This window comes from Neofelis nebulosa, chromosome X (assembly GCF_028018385.1).
Source record: "Neofelis nebulosa isolate mNeoNeb1 chromosome X, mNeoNeb1.pri, whole genome shotgun sequence".
In the NCBI taxonomy this organism is placed as follows: domain Eukaryota; kingdom Metazoa; phylum Chordata; class Mammalia; order Carnivora; family Felidae; genus Neofelis; species Neofelis nebulosa.
The window spans coordinates 121,717,056-121,725,244 of NC_080800.1; the positions used below are offsets into that span (position 1 = coordinate 121,717,056).

An 8,189-nucleotide genomic window follows, 5' to 3' on the forward strand; every position below is an offset into this window, starting at 1 on the left:
TGTGTAAGTTCCTCCAGCTTTGTTCTTTAAGGTTGCTTTGGACTTTTGCATTTCCATATAAATTTAAATATCAGCTTGTCAGTTTTCATAACAAACCTGCTGCAGTTATTTAAAAAATGTTTTAGTTTATTTATTTATTTTGAGAGAGAGAGAGCACGAGTGTGAGCAGGGGAGGGGGAGAGGCAGAGCGAGAGAGGGAGAGAAAAAATCCCAAGCAGGCTCTGCACTGTCAGCACAGAGTCCAACATGGGGCTCGAGCCCACAAACTATGAGATCAGGCCCTGAGCCAAAACCAAGAGTCGGTCACCTAACCGACTGAGCCACCCAGGTGCCCCAAATTGGCTGTAGTTTTTATTGGGATTTCATTGACTCTATAAATCAAGGATGAATTGACATATTAACAGTGTTTCTCATGGGGGCCCAGTGTGCAATGGCTGCAAACAGTAGCCTCCTTGGTAGTGTATGCAGCCTATTGATTGTATGGGTTGCCCTAAGAGACCTTGGAGACAGCCCTTTCCAGTAGACATTGATGTCTGACCTCACGCTATCACCAATTTAGGCTCCAGACAGGTATGAGGTGTGCCAGGGTCCACATTAGCCAAATCATCATGTCCTTCTGTACCAAGCTACAGAACAAGAAGCATGTGATTGAGGCCCTACACAGGGCCAAGTTCAAGTTCCCTGGCTGCCAGAAGATCCACTTTCCAAGAAGTGGGGCTTTACTAAGTTTAATATAGATGAATTTGAAGACATGGTGGCTGAAAAGTGTCTCATCCAAGATGGCTTTGGGGTCATATGCATCCCTAATTGTGGCCCCTTGGACAAATGGTGGGCTCCACACTCATGAGAACCTCGGCACTGCCCCCCTCCCTGTTCATGCCACCAATAAATCCTACTTCCTGTCAAAAAAAGTGTTAACAATATTGAGACTCTAACCTATGAATATAGTATATTTATACATTTACATAGGTTTCCTTTAATTTTCTGTCAACAATATTTTCTAGTTTTCAGTGTAAAGATCTTACATATCTTTTGTTAAATTTATTCTTAGGTATTTGATTGTTTTTAAGTGGTACTGTATATTAAACAATTTTTTTTACTTATCCTGATCTATATAAATTAAATTGGTTTTTAAACTTTGGCTTTATATCAACATTGTTAAATACACTTATTAATTCATTGTTTTAGATTCTTTTGGATTTCCTATGTAAACAATCATGCCTCATGTCAATGATAGTTTTTTATTTCTTCATTTCAACTCCTTATGCCTTTTATATGTTTTCCTTGCTTGATTTAACTGTCTAGGACCTCCAGGACAGTGTTAAATAGAAGTGTTGCTAGCAGATATCGTTGTCTTATTCTTGACCTCAGGAAAAATTTAAAAAGTAACAATACAAATAAAAAACAATTTTTTTGGTAGTTACTATTTATTCAGACTAAAAAAAGTTGCCTTTTCTTCCAAGTTTGCTGTGAGTTATTTTTAAAGTCAATTGGGAGCACAATTTTATTAAATGCCTTTTCTGCATCTATTGAAATGATCATATAATTTTCTAGCTTTTTCTTGTTAATATGCTAAATTCCACTAATTGATTTTCTCATAAACTTCACATGGTACAGATGTATTATCATTGCTAAATATCACTGGATTAGATTTATACATATATATTATTGTTTACAATTTTCATTTCTTTCTTAAACCACTTTATTAAGTTATATTTGACATGTTGAAAGCTGTACATATTTAATGTATATGACTTGATGAGTTTGGGGATAAGTATGTACCTGTGAAACCATCACCACCATTAAGACCATAGACATACCCATCACCTTCCAAAGTTCCTTCCTGCCCCCTTCATTATTATGGTTCTGTGATTTTCATTTCTTGTAATTTCCCACAAGTTTTGGTTTATGCTGGCTTCATAAAACATGTTGGCAGATATCCCTTTTTTCTGATCTCTGGAAGTGTTTGTGTAAGATCAATGTTATTTCTTCTTTGAGTGTTTGAAAGAACTTATCAGTGAAGCCATTTAGGTATGAGGTTTAACTTTGTTAAGAGGTTTTTGGGGGGAGGATTTTTTTTTAAGTTTTTGAAAATATAATTTATTGTCAAATTGGCTTACATACAACACCCAGTGCTCATCCCAACAAGTGCCCTCCTCAATACCCATCATCCATTTCCCCTCTCCCCCACCCCCCCATCCACCCTCAATTTGTTCTCTGTATTTAAGAGTCTCTTATGGTTTACTTCCCTCCCCTTCTGTTTGTAACTATTTTTCCCCCTTCCCTTCCCCCATGGACTTCTGTTAAGTTTCTCAAGATCCACATATGAGTGAAAATGTATGATATCTGCCCTTCTCTGACTGACATATTTCACACAGCATAATACCTTCCAGTTCCATCCACGTTGCAGCAAATGACATGATTTCATTGTTTGGCGGGGGGATTTTAATAAGAAGTTTCATTTCTTACACACATATAGGAGTCTTTCTTCTTGTGTCACTTTTTTTAATTTTTTAATTTTTTATTTTTTAAAATGTATATCCAAATTAGTTAGCATATAGTGCAACAGTGATTTCAGGTGTAGATTCCTTAGTGCCCCTTACCCAGTTAGCCCATCCCCCCTCCCACAACCCCTCCAGTAACCCTCAATTTGTTCTCCATATTTAAGAGTCTCTTCTGTTTTGTCCCCCTCCCGGTTTTTATATTATTTTTGTTTCCCTTCCCTTAACATTAATCTGTTTTGTCTCTTCAAGTCCTCATATGAGTGAAGTCATATGATTTTTGTCTTTCTCTGACTGACTAATTTCACTTAGCATAATACCCTCCAGTTCCATCCACGTAGTTACAAATGGCAAGATTTCCTTCTTTCTGATTGCTGAGTAATACTCCATTATATATATATATATATATATATATATATATATATATACACACACACACACACATTGTGTATATATACACATACATTGTGTGTGTGTGTGTGTGTGTGTATATACACATACATCGATGGATGAATGGATAAAGAAGACATGGTATGTATATATATATATATATATATACACACACATTTGGGCTCTTCCCATACTTCAGCTATTGTCGACAGTGCTGTTATAAACATGGGGGTGCATGTGTCCCTCTGAAACAGCACTCCTGCATCCCTCGGATAAATACCTAGTAGTGCAGTTGCTCTACTGGTTGTAGGGTCATAGGGTAGTTCTATTTTTAGTTTTTTGAGGAACCTCCATACTGTTTTCCAGAGTGGCTGCACCAGCTTGCATTCCCATTCTTGTGTCATTTTTTATTGAATTGTGTTTCTCAAGATATTTGTCTGCTTCTGTGAGCACTGCTTCTGACCCCTTCTCTCACTTTTGTTTTCCTGGGTCACCCAAGTACACTTCCTACCATGTCTCATTTCCATCCTTTCTGCTCTCCATTCTTCTTTCTAGATATTATCTATCGACCTATCTTTTAATGCACTAATCCTGTTTTCAACTTTGCCCAACCTGTTGTTAAATCCATCTGTTGAGGTCTTAGTTTTAGTTATTTTATTTTCTGTTGCAGGCTTCCCATTTGGCTTTTTATTATAGTTTCCAGTTCTCTGGGGAAAATTTCTCTCTTGCCATGTATTTTCTTGAACCTCTTCATCACAGTTCTTTCAGAGTGTGTGTGTGTGATGACTCCAGTATCACCCGTGTTTCTGTTTCTATCTTCTCTCTATTGCTCCTGGTCTTTATTTGTATGACAGTAAATTTTGATTGAGTGCCCAAAATTATGTATGAAAAATTGTAGAGGCTCCAGATCATGTTATCCTCCTCCAGAGAGGATTACCCCTCTCCTCTGGGCAGGAAACAGAGATTCAGATCGGCTTACTTCAACTAGAGACTTTGCTGACTCAAGGCTAGTTTGCAGTTTTTATATGTCCAGGTTTGCCTCTGGTTCACCCCCACTTCTAGGGTGTAGGCCTCTAGGAATTCCGCGTAAGAATCAGGGTTGTTTGCTACAGCTCTTTCTTCTTGACGGGTAATAACCTCCTCTTTTTCTCTCCCCAACACTGTGAGCTTGTTATAAAAATGCTCTGCCTTGCTGATGTTTTCTGCCTGACTTCTTAGCCTCATTCTGTCTGCGCAACTTAAACTGTAAATGCCTCTAGAAGAAAACCGGTTCCAAGTGTTAGATTCTATTCTGTGTCCTATCTCTCTAGGATCTTGGTCTCTCAACAGTCTTGGCAACTCCAAACTTTATTGTTGGTCTTCCTAACCCCATGAGTTAACCTAAAGTTGATCTGCCGGCTTCTTTGTTTCATGATCTCTGCCGAAAAGATCTTGAGGGAAAAGTAATGTGCAGAAAGTAAGGCTTATCTTAATGAGCCTCTCTTTTTTCTTGATCTGGTCTCTCAAGTCTTGGCTGCCTCAGTAGTCCCTTGATTCCTTCCCAAAAGATTTTTTTTAAAACCCAACTTTTCTAGCTTTTCTTATTGGAATATTGATCTGCTAGAAGGCTGCTCTACCACAGAAGTCTTCTGAACTCATGATTAAAATGTGTGTGTATGTGTATTCATGCATTTCCCTCTATCTCTGTACATTGATCAAAAGGATATAGGAGCGGGGTGCCTGGGTGGCTCAGTCGGTTGAGCGTCCAGCTTCGGCTCAGGTCATGGTCTCACAGTTTGTGAGTTCAAGCCCAGCTTCAGGCTCTGTGCTGACAGCTCAGAGCCTGGAGCCTGCTTCAGATTCTGTGTCTCCCTCTTGCTCTGCCCCTCCCCTGCTCGTGCTCTGTCTCTCTGTGTCTCTCAAAGATAAATAAACATTAAAAAAAAAAGGAGATAGGAGCAAAAACTCTCCAGTAGCAGTGAGCATACCTACCACTCAGATCTTGGCTTCTATACATCATTTCCAACTAAGATGAATCAGGTTTCCTTGAAAAAATAGCTAATTTCAAGGAAAGTACAAGATGAGCCTGAGTATCTTGCTGGACCAGAAATTAAGAAAAAAATCAGAGGGGCACCTGGGTGGTCTCAGTTGATTAAGTGTCCACCTCTTGATTTTGGCTCAGGTCATGATCTCACAGTTCGTAAGTTCAAGCCCTGCATCAGGCTCTGTGTGCACAGTGTGGAGCCTTCTTGGGGTTCTCTCTCTCTCTCTCTCTGTTCCTCCCCCTGCTTGTGCTTTCTCTCTCTCAAAATAAAAAACTTAAAAACAAGAAAAAGAAAAAGATCAGAGAATGATGGGAACATGTCATAAGGACACAGAAGCCAAACTGAAGGGACACCAACTAGCTAAGCCTGGAATAATTTGAACATCAAAAATTATGATGGTAGGGGTACCTGACTGACTCAGTTGGAAGAGCATGCAACTCTTGATCTTGGAGTCATGGGTTCAGGCCCCATGTTGAGTGTAGAGATTACTTAAATAAATAAATAAATAAATAAATAAATAAATAAACTTAAAAAAATAATGATGGTAATACCTTATAATACATTGAGTTATGAAAATTCATGAATCCATGATAATATTTAAAATCAGAGAATAAAAGAGGAAAGCTCTGTTTTTGTTTTTATTGTTACAGAAGGATGCCAGCTATTAAATGTAAAAGGAATGGTTTAATTAGAAAATTGCTATTGTCTGACTTCGACTCAGGTCGTGATCTCATGGATGGTGGGTTTGAGCCCCACGTCCGGCTCTGTGCTGACAGCTCAGAGCCTGGAGCCTGCTCCTGATTCTGTGTCTCCCTCTCTCTCTGCCCCTCCCCTGCTTGTTCTCTGTCTCTCTCTGTCTCTCAAAAATACACATTTAAAAACTGTAAAATAGATATATATTTAAAAAGTGAAAATTGCTGTTTTATAACCCTCAAAATATTGAGGGTTATAACCCTCAAAATAGTTGGTTGAGGTAAAGATCATCAGATGATGCAAATATGACTGGGTAAAATGTTCCTGGGAAGTCTCAAATTATCACTCCACAGATTACTTTTAATAAAGGGGAGAATGTGCTCTTGCAATGGGAAATTCCAGTGGTCACCACCTTAACCAAGGAGCTAAGCCCGGCAGTGCCAGTAATGGTTTGGCCTGACACCGAGTGCCTTCAGTATGACCCAGTGGGAGGTACACGATGTCATTTGTGTGATGTTCCTGCTGGAAATGTTTTACCTGAATCTCATCATGAGGAAACAGACAATTCTGTAATGTGGGGAATGATGAAGGACAACTGAGCTGGAGTCTTCAAAGGATTTGATGTCATGAAGGACAGAAGGAGTCAGGAGGATTGTGCTGGATTGTAGGACCATAAAGAGATACAAACTAAATGATCTGAACGTCTTGAGTGTATCCTGGATTGTAAAAACAGAAGCCACAAAGGGCGTTTTGGGGACAATAGAAGAAATTTTAGTAAAGGCTAAATGCTGAATACTGAATTTCTGCTGATTTTTTTGGAGTGTGCAAATGTAGTTAAATGAAGGGATCTTATTCTTGGGAAATGGATACTGAAATATTTCATGGGGAAGTGTCATGATGAAAGTAACCTACTTTTCTATGATTTGAAAAAAAAAGGAAATGTGGGTGTGTAGCCAGATGGACTGGGTGTAGCAAGATGTTAACAGTTGGTGAACACAGGTGAGGGGTATTTGGGGTTGAAAATGAAAAGAAAACCCTTGTAGCTTTTTACTGTTTTTTTTTTTTTTTCCCAACAAAAATCCACAAGATGGCAGTAGAGGAACACTCTTAAAATGTGTTTCTCTGCAGCCTTCTATAAGGTGACCTTATTATCTGAAAAGCAAGATGTGAAATCCAACAAAGGATTGTTTTTGCTTTGTGAACACATTTATATGAAAAATTATACATAAGTATGAACACAAAATGCTATTTGGCTGTGTCATTCTATGAATTGTTTTTATTCAAATACCATTTTGTTAAATTTGGTCCAAACTGTATCTGAAATACTGTGTGTATGGGCATTTCTTTCTGGTGAGAATATCCGCAACTTTCACCACGTCTCAGAGTAGTCCGTTATCACCCCCAAACAGAGAAGGTTGAGGGGTTCAAGAAAGTGGCACTATGTCAATGCCTCAATGACATTAGAGTTGGTGGTAGTTTAAACCATTTTTTCTGTAATAAGTTCTCTGAAAGTGTTTGAGTTTAATGCAGTGCCTTGGCAATGAGTATTTGTTAAATGGATTGATGTAGGCATGAACGGATATGGATGGATGCAAGTCAGAAGACCTAGGTGTGACAAAAATAAACTCAAAATGGATGAAAGACCTCAATGTAAGACAGAAAGCCATCAAAATCCTCGAGGGGAAAGCAGGCAAAAACCTCTTTGATCTTGGCTGCAGCAACTTCTTACTCAACACATCTCCAGAGGCAAGGAAAACAAAAGCATAAATGATCTATTGGGACCTCATCAAAATAAAAAGCTTCTGCACAGCTAAGGAAACAATCAGCAAAACTAAAGACAACTAATGGAATGGGAGAAGATATTTGCAAACGACATATCAGATAAAGGTTAGTATCCAAAATCTATAAAGAACTTATCAAACTCAACACCCAAAAACCAAATAATCCAGTGAAGAAATGGGCAAAAGATACGAACAGACACTTCTCCAAAGAAGACATCCAGATGGCCAACCGACACATGGAAAGATGCTCAACATCACTCATCAGCAGGGAAATACAAATCAAAACCACCATGAGATACCACCCCACACCTGTCAGAATGGCTAACATGAACAACTCAGGCAACAACAGGTGTTGGTGAGGATGTAGAGAAAGAGGATCTCTTTTGCCCTGCTGGTGGGAATGCAAGCTGGTGCAGCCACTCCGGAAAACAGGATGGAGGTTCCTCAAAAAATTAAAAGTAGAACTACCTTATGACCCAGCAATTGCACTACTAAGTATTTATCCAATGATACAGGTGTGCTGTGTTGAAGAGACACGTGCACCCTAATGTTTATAGCAGCTCTATCAACAACAGCCAAAGTATGGAAAGAGCCCAAATGTCCATCGATCAATGAATGGATAAAGAAGATGTGGTATACATATACAATGGAGTCTTACTTGGCGATCAAAAAGAACAAAATCTTGCCATTTGCAACTACATGGATGGAACTGGAGGGTATTATGCTAGGTGAAATTAGTCAGAGAAAGACAAACATCATATGACTTCACTCATATGAGGACTGTAAGACACAGAACAGAT

At 38.8% G+C, this 8,189-nt stretch overlaps 1 non-coding gene across 1 annotated transcript; it reads left to right on the forward strand.

Annotated features, from left to right (window-relative positions):
- Window positions 1–384: 384 nt before the first annotated feature.
- LOC131503324 (small nucleolar RNA SNORA70) lies at window positions 385–512 on the forward strand. Its single transcript, XR_009257414.1, has one exon. It is a non-coding gene; the product is annotated as a small nucleolar RNA SNORA70 (small nucleolar RNA).
- The last annotated feature ends 7,677 nt before the right edge of the window (window positions 513–8,189 follow it).